The following is an 18,316-nucleotide window of genomic DNA, read 5'->3' as shown; positions in this document are numbered from 1 at the left end:
GGTCTGGGCAGGCCTTCCTGTGGGAACGATGGCCATGAGGGATGAAACAGTGGTGCAGCGCTAGGACTGTTGTGGCTTTACGTAGTGCCTGAGTTATGGCTACTTGATGGTGGTGCGGCGGTGACAGTGAGAAACCGAGAGAAGAATGAGAGAACTAAAGCGGCAGCCCTAGCTTTAGGTTGGGGATGATTTGCGGGGGTGTTTCTGTGGACTGTGTAACGTATACATATATATAGAAAATTGATAAAACCCTAGAAAAGGAAGGAAGGAGAGACGTGCATGCGAAGGACGCATACATGATGAAGCCGTGCATGCAGTGACAAACGGATGTGAATCATGTAGAATGTGGAGTCTGATACAAGATCTCATGGGCTTGGGCTTTTTCTCCAAATTTTAGGTCTCGACTAATCCTTAAAAGAAATATACTTATTCCATAAATTCCTCAGCCCAAACCAAGATTCTATCCAAACCAAAATTTTAAATGATTTTAACTAAAATGGCAGGTACAATAAAAATTTGATATCCACTAAAAATAAAATCTTAGACTCGTAGACTCTTTCAAAAATTTATTCATAATCACAAATGGGCTTTTCATACCAATAAACCCAAAAATACTTAGAAAGCGGGCCTGGTACTGGACCAGAATGTTACAGTGCCCCTCTAAGAAAGGAAGTTCACAATCTGTTCTTTCTATTGTTCTAATTGAAGAGTATTTGGGAGAGAAAGACACTCCCAAAGGCAACATTTTTTTGTGTGGATTGCTTCTCTGGGGAAGAACTTCACTCTAGACAACTTAAGAAATTGCCAAATTATAATCATGGATTGGTGTTGTATGTGCAAAAAGAGTGGAGAGTCCATCGACGATCTACTACTTCATTGTGAGATTGTCATAATGTTGTGAAATGAAGCCTTTGCTTGTATGGGATTAGCTTGAGTGTGCCAAGAAGGGTAATCGACCTCCTACTTTCTTGGAGAGGCATTCAGGAAAACTCTCAGATTGTATCAATATATTTATGATGGTGTATTTGGAGGGAGAGAAGAAGGTTTGTAGATCAAGAGCAGTCAATGGATGAGATTAGAAACTTCCTTTCTCGATACTTTAATTCATCGGTCGATTCTCATTAATTTTCATAGCATGAATTTTCGTCAATTTCTTGTATCACTAAACTAGCATACTTAGGCATTGCTTAGCTTATTTGTATCCCGTATACTTGAGTTGTTGCCTATTCTTATGATCAATAAAATCTTGTTTACCAATAAAAAAAAACCTTTGATATCAGCTATGCTCTTGATGCTTATGTAGTTATTAATTCTGTATCGTTTATCATTAATGCTGGAACTAGGGAGTTTGATGTTAGTTGTGCAATTATATATTTTAGGTTTCAAAATATTCTCCATGAGTACATTTCTATTATTGTTATAATTATTAATTTCAGTTGTCTCGTGTGCCACTTGTTTTCTAGTATATACCTTTATCTCATAGTAGTACCCTTTTCTATTTCTTGTACATTTTAGATTACACCTCCATTGTCAACGAGGTATTGATGACCTTCATAGTTTTTATTGTTTTCTAATCTTGATGTTTAGTGATCCAGTACTACATATGCAAGTCTGCTCAGTTTTTGATAAATAACATATGCTTGCCGCCCACTTTTTTATGTATTATATATATATATATATATATATATATATATGCTTGCTGCCGCCAGCACAATCACGCCTGCCCAGTTTGACATATCTTATCTAAATTTTTTACATATAACATCTTTCTTTTAACGTTCTTTTTGAAGGATGGATTCTCAAATGCATAAATATCCAATATTCTTTGTCACTCTCTAGGAAGAGCTAGCTAGGCTGCTGGACATTAGGTTAACAATGAAATCATGGGGAAATGCTACTAATCCAAGCAATACTCTTGTTCAAAACAGATAACCCCAAAGGCAAAAGAGTTCCACCAGTAATTAAGAAGAATCAAATGGGCGGGAACTTCACCGTGTAAAGGTAGACAAAAAATCAATTTCCTTGACTCAATGTCAGTCTTGACACATTCCAAGAGAGTGACAAAAGAGCCACGTCCCAATTATTGGCCGGAATAGGATTTATGAGTACTTCCACAACTACAAGAAGTTGACAAGTACCGAACTTAACGTTCCCTATATATCTAACCAATCGTTGGTTTTTTATTCAAAAGTGCATGAACGCGTACAAGTTTTGCACATGCATCCAAGTGTTGCTAACCATCAAAGACAAGGTATATATAGAATAAAGCTTTCAACTTTTTTAGCATACCCGAAAGATAATAAATGTGATCCATGTTAATGTTGTTTTGTCTTTATAGATTGAAAAGGCCGCCAAGATTATAATTAGGCAGCGTGATCGAGTTGCAAAAATCAGCCTTTGTCTTGGAGCATTATGGATCCTACTTAAAGAGATCCACCAAAATGACAGAAACATATGGAGTCTTTTCAATTGAAGAGGTCGAGGTTCAAAAACATTCACTCCCTCTACTAATTAAAAAAGAAGATAGAAAACAACTGACAGGGTGATCATGTTCTGGACAACTAAGTGAGACCCCCAGGCAGGAAGGTGCAATGCTGAAAAAAGAAAGAAAGAAAGAAAGGGTGGAGAGGTCTCATTAGATGACCTAGTGCATGGAAGTGTTAAAATGAGATGGAGGAGAGGAGGCTCCAATTCGAAGATAGACGGAAAACGTCTAGACGTGCTTATGAGCAACGAGATCAAGAGTTGATCCTTCTTCAAAAATAGAAGATGGATATGTATATCATGAAAGTGAGCAAACTAACTACCAAACAGGTAGAATATTGGCCTGAACGTAAAGTGGAAATTCTTGGCCGGGCGGCATAGGCAGCAAGCATAAATAATTAAATTAGATAACTCTTGGGGTTTTATAGGTTTTTCACTTTTTATATATATGTAGTCTTTTTGCCACACACCATCACCGATGCAAGGCATGATCACATATAGTCAACATATAGTACTATTATATAACGGTGGAGACTTGAACGTTAAGCTCGTTTGTACGTAATAACTACAAGTGTACGTTGTTGGATGTAAACCTTTTATATGTAATATGTACAAAATTGTTGGATGCAAACGTCCTTTTGTATGTAGAAGCTAGCTACAAGCCGATCCCGAAAACAATTAAAAAATAAACAGTTCTAGTGATCTCCTCTCATGCTCTCGCTGGTGCAATAGTATCTTTCAATGGAAAAACTAGAGGATCGGTGGGTCATCTAACTCTCACAGAAGAGGAAGATCATGCACCCATTGATATCAATGGAGAGGAAATAGAGAATGCTCAACGTAAGGGAGAAAAGTGTCTGATTGGTAAGGTTTGTCTGGAGAGGGTGATTAACAAAGCAACAATTGAATCAACTATGGATAGGGTATGGCGCTTAAGCAAGCCAAACATCTTTCAAGAAGTGGGGCAAAATATTTTCTATTGCTGTTTGAGACTCATGTTGATGAACAACGTGTGGTCCTATAGAAGGAGGGTGATGGGCACCATGGTAGACCAAGTTTTAAAAATCACTTGTATGTTCCAAATGGGCCAATCACTAGGTCAGGGGCTAAGAAGATCAAAGAAGCAATGCAAGATTTGGTGCAATCCACTTGGGACGAGTTTGCAAATTCTCCTAACAAGACCCTAACATTCAAGATGGACTTGCAAGAACGAGAACCAGTTTTAATCAATGTGATACAAGCTATGGAAGAGGGCGACATGACTTAGGGATTTAGTGTAGATTTTTATTTCAATAAGCATAGGCTTGTGGGCTTATTGTTATGTTTATGTGGTTGAAAGCTTTGGACCTGTTTAATTCATTAAAAGGGTTTATATTATTAGCTATAGGAGTCAGTCTAGGTTATTTGGGCTTGAGGATGTGCAACCCATATATCTTATTTGATGAAGGCCTTATTTCAACCTAGGGTTTCTTAGGGAAGGGTTTTATAAAACATTGTAGCCGTATATTCAATAGGCATTTATGTGAATCGGGTATTTTTAAAAGAGAATTCAATTTTCTCCACTTGCTCTGGAATGAACTAAGAACTTATCAAAGACAAAAACCTTTATGGCATTCTTACTGCATTCTATGTTCTTGAAACAAGATTTCAACGAGTCTAGATCTCCTTGACTTGATTATTGGCTTTCTTGGGTGAGTTTCCAATTTGATTATAGGTTTAAGGGATTTCAATCCTACCGGTTCATATCAAAGGAAAAGCTTGGTTTTTTGATAACTCTCTGCTTGTGACCGAACCATATGATAGTCTCCTACAACTTAGCAAAATGGATTTCAACCACATTTCTATGTGGGTGCAATTACATAATCTACATTTGTCTTACATGAACTGGAAGATAGGAGCAAGGGTGGGCAGTTCTATAGGGGTGGTGGAAGAGGTTGATGTAGATGATGATGGAGTGGGGTGGGGAAGAGTTTACGTGTTAAAATTGTTATTGACATCACAAAACCCATTGCTCGAGGGAGAACAATCACAGTAAATGGCGATCGAGTGTGGGTGCTAGTAAAATATGAGAAGCTTCCACATGTTTGTTTTGAGTGTTGTCAAATTGTACATGTAGGGAGGGTCAGTTCCAGAGAAGCAAAACAAAAGGTAGATAATGAACAATTTGGCTCATGGCTTAGAGTAGAGGCTACTGGGAGGCACCGTGTTGACCAACCTCAATTTCAAATTCAAAAAGGAAGAAACTGGGATAGGCAATAGGCCTATAGAAAATATGGTGGCTCTAGTGATCGGAGAACCAATGGAGGGCTTCAAGGGGACAGTTTCGATGGATAGTCAACCTCCAAGGCCCATTATCAGAAGAGCATTGACAGCGGCGAGAAAGAAGCTGTAGATGGGGAGGATAAATGGGGATTGGCACTAATGGATGAGACGTGTAAGGAAAGTGATGAAAAAGGAAATAAGGGGGAGAAGACTTTGATGAAGTAGTATGGGGGGGGGGGGGGAATATAAGGAATTACCTACTGGTGAGAAGGAAACCCTAGCTGTCACATGCACAAACAATAGTCATCATATGGACATAGCTAGTGGTAGGCCTAGTACGAATCATATGTGCCCAACTAGTACCAATGATCAAACACCTGTCAGCCCAAGCATTGGTGCTGGTATCAGTCTAGGCATGCCTTTGGGTGGTCAGATACTTAAGCCAACTACTAATACAAAGTTGAGAAAGCAAAAGCAGCAGCCGACTTCTTGTAGAAATTGGAAGAGAAGAGTCTGGGATGAAGGTATGACTTCTGAGCCTGTTACTAAGAGCCTAAAGAAAAAAAAGAGGCATAGTTGAGGAGGATGACTGGTTCCTTAGTGAGAAAACAATAAAGAAGGTGAAGAAAACTTAGCAAGAAGTCCCTCTCATGGATTCCCCACAGTAAGAGGAAACAAACAAAGTTGTTGTTACAAATTGTATATCGGTAGAGACTAGGAGCCAGCCTCGCTGGGAGCCATGAAAATCTTAAGTTGGAATTCCCAGTAGGTTCCTAATTCCCGTGGGCTTAGGAACTCACTAGGAATTCAAGCACTCCATGATTTAGTCAAGAGTGAAGTTTCCTTAGTAGTCTTTTTGAAACAAAGTTGACTGTCAAGAAAATGGAGAATGTAAAGAGAAAGTTGGGATTTGAGGGATGTTTTGTACTGGATTGTATTGAAAGGAGTGGTGGTTTAGCTTTACTGTGGAAAGAATAAGTGAATTTGAAGATCCTTAATTTCTCTAGTTTTCATATTCATGCATGTGTTAGGAGGGTGATAGATGAGTGGTTTTTAGCCTTGTTCTATGGAAATCCTGAGGTGGCTAGAAGACAAGAATCATGGTCTCTTTTGAGGAGACTACAAGTTACTCATCTTGAGGCTTGACTGATTTTTGGGGATTTTAATAAGGTGTTATGTAATCAAGAGAAAAGTGGTAGTAGTAACAGACCTAAGAAGCAAATGACTGACTTTAGACAAGCTATAGAAGATTGTGCTTTAGCTTATATGAGCTATTATGGTCCAAAATTCACTAGGTGTAATGGGAGAGAGGCCTCTTTAGAATCTCTGAAAGAATTGATAGATTTTTAGCAAATGAAAGTTTTTCAATTATGTTTCCCATAGCAAAGGTTAAGCATGGAATAGCTGCCCATTATGACCATATCCAGTTCTCTTGAAAATTTATGAAGATGGCTTTCATAGAGGGGAAACGAGATCATTTAGATTCAAAGCTATGTGGGTTGACAATAAAGAATGTGAGAAAGTGATTGCTGATACTTGGTAGTTTCATGTAGGAGAGGATGGTATACATGGGGTTATGGAAAAAATTTCTAGATGCAATGAAAAGCTGGATGTGTGGAACAAAAATTCTTTTGGTAAAGTTCATCTAAACATAAAGAAGGCAAGACTTAAATTAAAACAGGTTCATAATGAAGATCCTCAGAATGTGAGTTTGCAGAAGAATGCTAGAGGGGAGTTGCAACAATGGCTAGAGAAAGAAGAAATCATGTGGAGGCAAAGATCAAAAGCTTTATGGCTTAAGGAGAGAGATCTTAATACCAAATATTTTCATAGGAAAGCTTCCCAAAAGAAGAAGAAGAATTTTATTACTGGAGTGCAAGATGAGGAGGGGCATTGGCATGTGAAGGAAGCAAGGGACTAGGTTATTGTAGATTATTTCAAAGCTTTATTCACTGCCACCCCTGATCAGAGTCATACAGTGGAGTTTCTAGATGGTCTAAAAGGAAGAGTAACTGATGAGATGAACCAGGTGCTATCTTAGAGATTCACAAAAGCAGACATAATTGAGGCCCTTAAATTGAATCCAACCAAAGCATCAAGACCTGATGGAATGGCTCCTCTTTTTCTTTTCTTTTTTTCCTCAACAGTATTGGCACATAGTGGGAAGATCAGTGACAACTGTTTCTCTCAAAGCTCTCAATTATGGTCAGTTTCCTCAGTCTATAAATCATACTTTTTTTTTTAAAAGAGCCGAAGTCACATGTACAAGAGTGACCCCTTCCCGCATTTATTAATAAAACCCTCACTTATGGCGGAGGAATACCCAAAACCAATTTCAAGAACAAGCAAAACAACAAATACTCCCAACAAAAGATCCCCCTAAAAAACCAAAAACCTCAACTCTGTCTAAGGTAAGGAATGCCAAGTTTGTCCATTCGAAGAATTCCCCGGATAGGACCTTGAATGGACGTATCATCACTAGTCTGTAAATTAATCCCCTAGGTCCCCTGTTTAGTTAAAAAAATCCACAACTATATTCGCTTTTCTAAAAATGTGGCGAAAACATACATTTAACTCGCCAATGATGGCTAAAATTTCCTCCCAAAAATCCTAGAGGAACCAATACTTACAAACTCTTGAAGCCAACCATCCAACTATGACCCTGTTTCTATTATTACTTTTATAAATCATACTTTTATTACTTTGATTCCAAAGAAAAAGAACCCTGTTTCTATTATTGAGTATAGACCCATAAGCCTCTGTAATGTGATTTATAAGATCATTTCTAAAGTGGTTGCTAATAGGCTTAAGGGTGTTCCTCCTCATGTAATATCCTTGTCTCAAATTACTTTTGTTCATGGGCATCTAATCATTGATAATATACTAGTAGCTCATGAGATCATTCATTTTCTGAGGAAGAAAAGAAAGGGTAAAGAGGGGTTCATATCCCTTAAGCTGGACATGAGAAAAGCCTATGATAGAGTTAATTGGTCTTTTCTAAAGTACCCTACTAGTGAAGATGGGGTTTAGTAGCCATTGGGTTAATTTGATCATGTTTTGTGTAAGCACTATTTTTTCTCTGTATTGATAAATGGTGGGCCGAAGGGTCCCATTATTCCTTCTAGAGGTCCCAAGCAGGGGAATCCATTATCTCCACGCCTATTTTTACTTTGCACTAAAGGCCTTATATGTCTGCTTCAACATGCTGCAGCTGAACATCAACTTAGAGGCATTCAAATATGTAGAGGGGCTCCTTGGATTAATCATCTTTTGTTGCAGATGACTGTGTCTTGTTTTGCAAGGTTGATATGCAGGAGAATCTGAGGATCCAACAACTACTAGAAGTGTATGAATAAGCATCTAGACAACAAGTTAATAGAACAAAGCTAGCAATGGTCTTTAGCATAAATGTCCCAACCAACAAACAAGAAGACCTTCTAGCTCTATGGGGAGTCCCGTAGCATCAACAATATGATAAATACTTGGGATTATCACTTGTTGTCAGGCAAGCAAAACATCAAGTTTTTTCTGAGATCAAACATCGAGTCTGGCAGAAATTGAAGTGTTGGAAAGAAAATCTGTTGTCAAAAGGAGGGAAGGAGATTCTAATAAAGGTTGTGACTATGTCTATACCTACTTACACTATGAGTTGCTTTCAGCTACCTGATGGTTTTTGTAAGGAGCTGGATAAAATGATGACTAAGTTTTGGTGGAGACAGAAGATCAAGAGAATAAAATCCATTAGGTTAGCTGGAGGGAAATGTGTGATTCTAATCCAAATGGAGGCACGGGATTTAAAGATCTCAAGCTCTTTAATATAGCCCTTCTTGCAAAACAATGTTGAAGAATTATGACTGATGAGTCCACTCTTTTGTAGAAGATTTATAAAGCCAAATACTTCCCCACTATTGACTTTTTTAGTACAAACTTGGGTTACTCCCCCTCGTATGGTCATTGACCAAAATACTCGATGGTGGGATGTTGGGAAGGTGAATCAACTGCTACCAGCTACCGTTGCAGCAGTGGTGTTCAGAATTTTAATAAGCCCAAGTGATCACCCTGTTAAGTTAATATGGGAGCTAGAGAAGAATGTGGAGTATAGTGTGAAGAGTGGTTATAAACTCTTTAGATCTTTGGATCAAGATCGTAGGCAAGTTGAGTCTTCTAATGTAGCAAAACATATGGGTTTATGAAAAGGGCTATGGAACTTAAACTTTCCTAACAAGATCAAGGCTTTTACATGGAGAGCTTGAAAGAATAGTATTCCTACTAGAGTTAATTTGAAGAAAAGGCAAGTTGTAAAAGATGACTTATGTGCTTTTTGTGGAGCTGGAGCAGAGGATGTGTTACACGCTCTATGCAAATGCCCCAAGCTAAGATAATGTTGGGAGAGCCAAGAGTCATGGGTGCATCTGGCAACTGATTTCATAGGCTTTGATGAACTTGTTCAACATGTCTAGGCTAATAGTAGTCATCATGAATTGGAGAAAGTCTTTTTAATGGCTTGGGGATTCTGGAATAGCCGAAATCAGAAAGTGTTTGAGAATAAGGACGTTTAGCCTGCTACATCAGCTCACAATGCTCTCTCACTAGGGTCTGACTACAAAGTGAGTAAAGGGGTGGATAAAAAACAAAAAAAGAGCTTGGATGCCTCTTCCAGTTGGCTCTCTTAAGTTTATGTGGATGGTGCTCTATTTCATGATAAAAAAAGAGCGGGCATTGATGTCATACTTAGAGATGAGAAAGGAGAGGTATATTTTGCAGCTAGCAAGAAGGAGATGGATGTCAATGACCCTATTGAAATAGAATTGCTGGCCATCTTAAGGGGTCTTCAACTCTGCTTACATAGGGGTATAAACAACCTAGGGATTAAGAGTGATTATTTAATAATGTTCCAAACCATTCAAGACAGGAGATTGTCCATGTCTCTCCTTGGTAACTTGCTTAAAGATATTATGGATCTGATTCAATTCTTTCCCTAGTGCAGCATACATCATGTTGGGCGTCTTGGTAATGAATGGGCATACAAGTTGGCAAAGCATGCTTGGCATATTGAGGATCTAAGTGTTTGGGAACGGTCTATACTTGATTGTATTGATCAGTCTATTATGTGGGTGGACAAACATTGGCTATAATGTTTTGCTTCAGTTTCATTAATGGAAATGTTATTAAAAAAAAAAAAATTAGTTATTCCGAATGTGAATTGAGCTTTATTTCCTTATATGTCAAGTTAAATGGATAGATAAAATTGAGATTTATTTCCTTGCATGCCAAGTTTAGGTTATTCCAAATTAAGGAGAAATATTGAGATTTAATGGTTGCAAAAAAAGTGATCGTTAGATAAAATTGAATCTTAAATAGATAAAATTGACTATTAAATGAAAATAACCTGTCTATAAAAAAGATAGTTAGAAATATATATATATATATATATATAAGATCATTGGATAGAAATTAATTACATCTATAAAAAAAGGCCTAATAAATAAAAGTTTAAATAATTAACAGATTTTAAAATTTTGACCGTTGGATACGTAAAACAGAAAGATTATAAAAAAAAAAAAAATTATTTTAATAATTTAGCCAAACTTATAAATAATCCAACACGGAATGCATCATAACTAAATTTTGTAAGAGGAGTAGGTCGTGGTTAGGGGTATTACATTTTTTTTTTTTTTTTTTGGTATAAAAAGGATATGGGGTTTCAAACTCAGATTTCCTATTTAAAGAATCGGGTCTTATGCCTGACTGAAATCTTTAGAGATTGATATGATCGGGAAGGATTTCTATGGTATTGGCATCACTAAAAATATCATATCTAGAAACAAAAGGAATTAAAAAAGTGTCATGTACCTCAAACAACTCATAATTTTACTTGACCAATTTTTATACTCGGAATTAAAGAATCGTAATTTTTAGAATATTTACGAAAATCTTGATCTATCTAATATGTAAATATATTTTGGGATAACAAAATTTCATTTAATTCAAAAAGTGCTCACGGAAATTCACAATAGTACTTTCTGCATCGCATCTCAAATATATTCTTAGTATTAATTTTGTAAGCTAGGGTGATGCCCGCTACTCCCATCAAGGGAAGCTATCGAGATTTCTTACCGAATGTAAAAAAAAAATAAATAAATAAATAAATAAAAATAAAATTCCAAACATTAATTTTTTAAATCACTTAAAAAAATTATAAATTTATTAAAAAAATACTTCTTTTATCATTAAGTAAAAAAAATAAAATAAAAAACAAATCGGTAAAAACAACAGTCAATAGATATTACTGGTGGGAGTAGAGTTTTCTTAATTCTAATATTAAAAAGACAAGTATAATAAATAACTGGGATATTAATTTTGGCGCCCAGATATTAATTCATCTATAGTAGTGAAAGTTTTTGCTGCTAAAAGCATAATAAATTGATGGGATAAAGTATGTGACACTTCGCACCACTAATCAGAGTTATTTTTACGAGCGATTAAGAAATTGCCGTGATAACCTATATATTATGGCGATTTTTTTTGTAGTAGAATTAAAATCGTTGGAAAAAGCCCAGATTCTTGTAGTGTTTGCATAAGAAATTGTAAAATATAAATTCAGTACTCCTTAGTCAATTAATCACACACGATTTTTTCTTTAAATAATCTATAGAGTAATAGCACATACACAACAAACACAAGCTTTTTTTCCAACTCCGTCTAAAGTAGAAGGTGTCTGTACGTCAATTCTACGCGAAGTGATGCTGGCTAGTGATATTAATATTGGTGGAAGCTGGAGGCAGATGACCAATATCATTCGTGACTAGCTATAAGGATTGGATCAAAAGAGACCCAAATGAAGAAATTAAGAAAATATGTACAATATCATAAAGTCGTCCATAAGTAGTCTAAGGATTAAGACAAGTTTCGCATGTCAAACGGAAATCATCTCCAAGGATCTAGACACCGACGTTGCTCATGACGAGCTCATCCCTTGCTTTGCCTTCTGGCCGGGTTCAAATTAGAAAAAGTACTAGAAAATAGATGTAAAAAAAAAAAAAAAATACCACGTTATTTGGAGAAACAAAAAAATATTAAAATAATTTATACAAAGTAGTATTGGTCGATCGAACTTCGAACCAAACCTTATAATCAACGGTGTTCTTCCAGATCCGGTCCACCTCTTCAAAAACGCCAATGTTCGGGCGACCGATGCTTGTTTTGGAAACGCGGAGGACCGCTACTTGCAAGATTGATTGGAAATCCACCCTGTTGAAATTTCTTTTTGGCGTTGGATCTTCAAAATCTGAGACTGGACGGTTTCCTATATTTACGTCCTTTGCCTGCATAATCAAATATATTGATTAGACTAACTACGTACGTATCTATTTCTCTCCGTACCCACTGGGCATTACTCATGTATTCTGGATCCATATAGCCTATAGTTCCTCTAACATCGGTGAAGACCTTTGTCTCTTCGATGTGTTGTCCCCATGCATGAAATTAAGAAAACAACAAGCTTAATTGCCAATTAATAGACCCATAAAGAAATATATATTATCGCTACACCAAGAGATCAAGCGCTGCCCATACTCATGTATATTTATTACCTTAATATCTCTGTGAACAATGCAGCCATCTATATAATGGTGGAGATAACTCAGTGCAAGAGCACAATCTCTTAAAATCTTTACTCTTATTTCCCATGTCAGAACACTAGCGTCTTTTCCTGAAAATCAAACAAAGACAACGTTAATTATTGTTCTTGCTTCACCTCTAGCTAGATTTTTGTTGGGGCGGGACACATGCATCCTCCCCAAAACATCTTGAAATTGAGGAAGTAAATTTAAGCGCTTCTCACCACGTCAGAATACATAAAAGGAGAGAGTAGTTGAGAGGGAATAATTTATACGTACGCAAGAGATGTTGAGCCAGATTGCCCGCTGGACAAAATTCATAGACAAGATATTGCTCGCCATCTTCGACGCAGAAACCGACGAGAGAAACTAGGTTTTGATGCCGAATCCTGGAAAGACCTTCGACTTCCCTTCTAAAAGAATCGACCTCGTTGCTTTTATTGATGTGCTTGATGGCGATGACTTGTCCACTGGGCAGAATGCCTTTGTAAACATTGCCAGCGCTTCTATCCCCGCCCGAGGAACACTTTTCTATGATCATCAAAATTATCCATGGCGTTCCCAATCTCAGCCTTGGAGAATCTATAGAGGCCAGACCACGCCATGTTTACTTGTGATTTTGCTGGTTTGAGAGGCTTGATCTCCTCCTTCGTCAATTTTTTATCACCACAATAATCAGCACCGGTACCAGTATGCCAATCGCTATTAGGATTGCCAATAGTGCAGTATCTGATCATCTAAATGATTTTTGTGAATTTTAACTTAATTTGATAGTTCACTTATTATATATCATGTATAATATGTAATAATTAAGTTCTACTTACAGCGGATTTTGATGAAATGATCATCATGATTATCGGCTAATTCTGTGGAATAAAAAAAAAAAACTAATGTGCTCAGAAATAAAATATATTACCAGATACAAATAATATAAAGCTTATATTATTGAATATTTAATAATTATAGTAACTAAACTTAGGTATCATGAACAAAATATGAGACTTATGGGTAAAATTTTAAAAATAATGCTAGTATGTCCCCTCATTCTGCCCACTCATTTTGATTGCTCATGCATTTAATTTTTTTAAAATTTTTTTACTTATTGATTAAAAAAGTGACTATTAGTGTATTGGTATTTTTTTTTAATATTTTTTTAAAATATTTAAACATGTTTAAAAAATGTTTGAAATAAGAAAGCAAATAAAAATAAAAGTGCAATTTGCACTAGAGGTCACAACAAGTGGACAAATTGAGGGGCATAGCAACACTACCCAAATTTAAAACCCCTCTATCCACTTATCCTTCACCCATTTATTTATCTCCTTATACATTACATTGAAGAGATAACAATTTTAGATCCATTTATGAAAAAAAGATCCCGGCTGGCCTCAAGTTCTCGTGTGAATTACTTGATCGAGAGCCTTAAGTGGGAGAGTTATAGATCACTCATGATTTAGATTTTATAATATTTATTTTTCATTTAAAGTTATTCAAACTATATGTACTTACAAGAATAAATAATAAATAAATATAAGATCCTCAAATTTGAACAATAACTTGAATGAACCTCATTCATCCTATAGTCTTTTTTTTTTCTTTTTTTATTTATTTTTTAATAACAACCCTATATATATTCATTAATCTTATTGGGAAGTAAATCTAGCCATCCGTCATAGGAGAAATTGGAGTATTTATAATTTTATAGTAAGAAAGGGGCAAAACGGTGCAAAATTTATTACCATATCATGACTAGTTCATGAACTTGTAAAGTCAATATGCATAACATAGCTTAATCATAAGGGTCCCTAATATATATAGATATATATTTTATGTATATATATGACATTAATTATATCGAAGAAAGAGATCATGAAATGATGGATGTAAAAGGAAAAAGTGTAACAAACATAATATGTAATTGTGATTGTCTTACCAGCGCGCATGATCTAAAGCAGGCAAACATCGATAAAAGTTGTCTATCATCGCCCAGCCATCAACTTCATCTGATTGCCCGGCTGCAACAGAAATAACAGCAGCTACGGCACATATACTTCTTTCTGTGTTGTTTTTCTTGTCCTCTACTTCAGAACGAGTTAATAAGGTTTCCCCCAGGTCTAATATTGCACTCGTGCAATTTGCACATGAAGCCTCTTCAAATGTATCAGACACAAAACTACACTTTTCCAATGTAATTCCGTACGACTCTTCTTCCTTAACGGTGGTCAGAGATAATTTGGAGCAGTACTGGCTGCTTCCATAGAAAATGTTTTCAATGCCGCAAGAAATGTTTAACGACAGCTTTGGATTTATAGACGGTATGGGGTGAAAGCAGGTTTCCAACAAATCTTCGGAAGCAAGGAGGTTGTTGGCCTGTGTTCTACGCGCGTACAGGGCCATATATTGAGACCAGATGTCTAGGCGATTCCGACAGCACAGAGTTTTGGGGAAATTGTTCCAGTTGTCTACTTTTTCATGGATGCCACTGCGGCATTTTGGATATTCTTTATAATTAGGGACTGGGTAGAGTGGATCAGTGGAATTAAACAGGCTGCAGTCAGCTACATGCATGCCCAGAAAGGTGAAACCATATTCATTAATACATGACGCAATCTCTCGTGATTGTATAGCATTCATTGTAGACTTCTACACACACACACACATATATATATAATTGAAAGAAAGTATATATTTGGTACAGATTTGAGAGAGAGAGAGAGAGAGAGAGTAAATGCACCTTCAGATGGATTTGGTGAAGGTGAAACAATTGCAAGTGTGTTGATGAAAATGGAAGTAATAGAGAAGAAAGTGAGCTTTAGCGCCGCATGGATCGAGTTGATCATAGTGCCCAAACCAAGCTAGCTAATCACTGAACAGTAGTAGAAAAGGAAAAGTAGTGAGTTTTTTGTAAGGGCTTTGCTTACATATAGTCGCCACACGCAATCGGCGTGCAGTCGGCTGTACGGAATGAATAAAAAAAAATTATAAAAATTTTTTTTTATATTCAAGGAGACCTACATGAATTATAAAAAGTTATAAAAAGAATTTTTTTTTTTCATATAGGTCCCGTATTAATTTTTTTTTACAGCCGACTGCACGCCGACTGCATCTCCTGACTGTAAAAAGTATTTCTCTTTTTGTAATGTAGGAGAAGGGCCACGAGAAACCAAAAATTTTCCTGTGGAAGAGAGGAACCGTGTAGTTATAGATGATATTTTCTTCGAACCTAACGACCAAAATGCCGTACATACTTATCTTCCTAGCAGGCTCCGTTCTTACAGCCAGCTCTAAGCCCTTGATGTTACCGTACGTGGGGATGTTATATATATATATATATGTTATTAGATTATTAATTAATTCCTTAATATGATCAATATTGTGGCTACGTAGCGTCCTCATCTCTTTATTGCCAATTAAATAAATTAACATTGAATACAACATGAATTATCCTACCATGCATTAAATTAACATTGCATACAAAATATTCACTACGGGTTCTCGTGGGTTTGTTGGAGAACACATAGTTATATAATATATATATATATATACACGTGCGCGCGCGATGCTAATTACAACAATTTAGAATTTTTCTGAAGATTTTCAAATTTGCAATGGAAAATAAAAACAACTGGTTATATACAAAACTAAACTATCTCATCACATCTAATCATTATAATTTTATCAAATTTTTACACAAAATATAATAAACAATTTAACTTTTTCAAATCCTAAAACAAAACTAATATTAAAAAATTATATTATAATAATATTTTATTCAACTTTTAACAAAATATTTCATTTCATCTCATCTGAACTGTGTGAATTAATTCCTAGCTAGAAACAGTTACAAAAAGTACTAAGAAAATAATTTTTCAACATACGTTCAAGCTATCTAAAGCATTCCAACATTACTTTTTATGACGTTTTTTCCTATTTCCAAGATATTTATATTGAGAATTTAGGAAAATTGTAATGATGAGATAAAATGAAATAAAACACTCTCTCAATCTTAACAAGCTATAAGTTTGTTAAGTTCAAATTAAGTTTTAATGTTAGTTATATGCTCAATCATAAGTCACAAAGTAAACACCAATATTCTTATGTATTATCAATAATGTTCACACGTTAATTATATCATTAATGTTTGAATGTAATATCATTAAACAAAATTTGAGAAGTTTGAACCTAGCTATTTCAATTTTGAACGTTATTTTACATGATTATTCTAACAAAAATTTCTAAAGAGTTGGCATGTTTATTAATATTGTTAGACTCAAAAATACAATCAAACCTACTACCATTTAGGTTCTCAATTAATGTACAACAATTAATGTTCAAACCAAGTCTATTAACTTCAGATGTAAAAAAAATACTAAGCTTTAATGTGATAGAATTAATTAATGTGCTCAAGCGTTATTTTTTCGTTCAAATGTAAACTTTAAGTAAGTTGACTTGCTTAATTATGTTTATTTATAAATATGTTCAAACATACTATGTACCATCAACATTTGAACATATTATTATCAACATTTGAACGTACTACCATCAACATTCGAACGTATTGACATCATATTACTACTATTATCATTTGAACATGTTACAATTAACCTTCAAATGCAACACCATAGTAACACTTTTTAATGGATCACACTATTAACATTTGAACTAAAATAGTTTGAGTTCAAACATATATATAATTAAATGGTGTTTGAATGTTATTTTACGTAACCTAATTACAAATTGTAAAACACGTGGTCCAATCACAAATTGCCATTTGCCATCTATAGTTTTTTGTAAAAAAATAAAATCTTTTTAATAAAAATAATTTTATTATTAAAAATTTGAAAATTAAAAGAAAATAAATAAATAAACACGATGGTGGCTACCAGCCCAACCACCAGGGTGGCTAGAATTAGCCGACCTTCAACCTTAAGTATGGATTCCCAACCTGCGTTCACAAGTAGAATTGGAATCTTCAAAATTCACAAAACATAACTCACAAGTGTCAACAGTGGTACTGGCCAACAAGGAGACTAGAAGACAAATTAAGATATTTCATGCATAGTTCAAGTCCATGTTCATGTTAATTTAAGTATGTAATTGTGCTTGTTTTCTAAGAAAACCCTATGTTTTATATTATGTTATATGTTGTTTATTGAGTATTCGACTAGTTTTTATATGCTCCTATGTTTTAGCTATCCCATATGAAGATCTTTACAAAGATGGAGCGTCAAGATTGAACATGGCCCAAGGAGGAAATGCAAAGGCCTAGATAGTTTACATGCTTAGTTTTTATGGTTTTTAGTTTTAGTAAGATACTTTTGTTAAGCATATGAGACTTGATTGATTTTAATAAGTGTTTCTGCAGACTCTCTTTTAAATTTTTAGTAATTTAACAAATGAATATATCGTTGTATTTTATGCAGTTTTCTTATGGATGTTGCTACTCGGCTGCTAGCATTTATTGCTAGGTGTGCCCCTAATGCAATTTCACTTTTTTTTTCTTTTTCTTTCAAGCATTTTTTGAACATATACACACATACACTAGTAGTCAATTTCTTAACTATTAAAAAAAAATTGTATGAACAGTCAAGTCCAAAAGGCAATATGAGGTGGGCAAACTAGCATTTTGCTTCTTCTTTTTTTAATACTCGGCGCTCATTAACAAGAAATATTATTAAAGGCAACTCTAGTAGCATTCTAGGTCATTTTCTCATTTTGTCTTTGAGGTGCTTCTCTAGGACAAGTAATTATATCCATAATGCTCGTTTGATGGCAAGCACTTTGTCGTGGCATTGTTCCATACCATACGAGCTTATCCTTGTACTTTGCTCGTCAAGATGGTGAGCACTATTATCCCTACATTGCTTGTCAAGATGGAGAGCACATTATCTTAGTCATTGAGATGGTGAGCACTATTATTCTATACATTACTCTCCAAGATAAAGAGCACT

At 35.3% G+C, this 18,316-nt stretch overlaps 1 pseudogene; it reads right to left on the bottom strand.

Moving 5' to 3' along the window:
* Positions 1–11,477: 11,477 nt before the first annotated feature.
* LOC122316199 lies at positions 11,478–13,102 on the bottom strand (annotated as a pseudogene).
* Positions 13,103–18,316: the final 5,214 nt, after the last annotated feature.

Source organism: Carya illinoinensis, chromosome 7 (genome assembly GCF_018687715.1).
Source record: "Carya illinoinensis cultivar Pawnee chromosome 7, C.illinoinensisPawnee_v1, whole genome shotgun sequence".
NCBI lineage: Eukaryota > Viridiplantae > Streptophyta > Magnoliopsida > Fagales > Juglandaceae > Carya > Carya illinoinensis.
The sequence above is the reverse complement of the archived record's forward strand: the minus strand, read 5'-3'. Positions and strand labels throughout refer to the sequence as shown.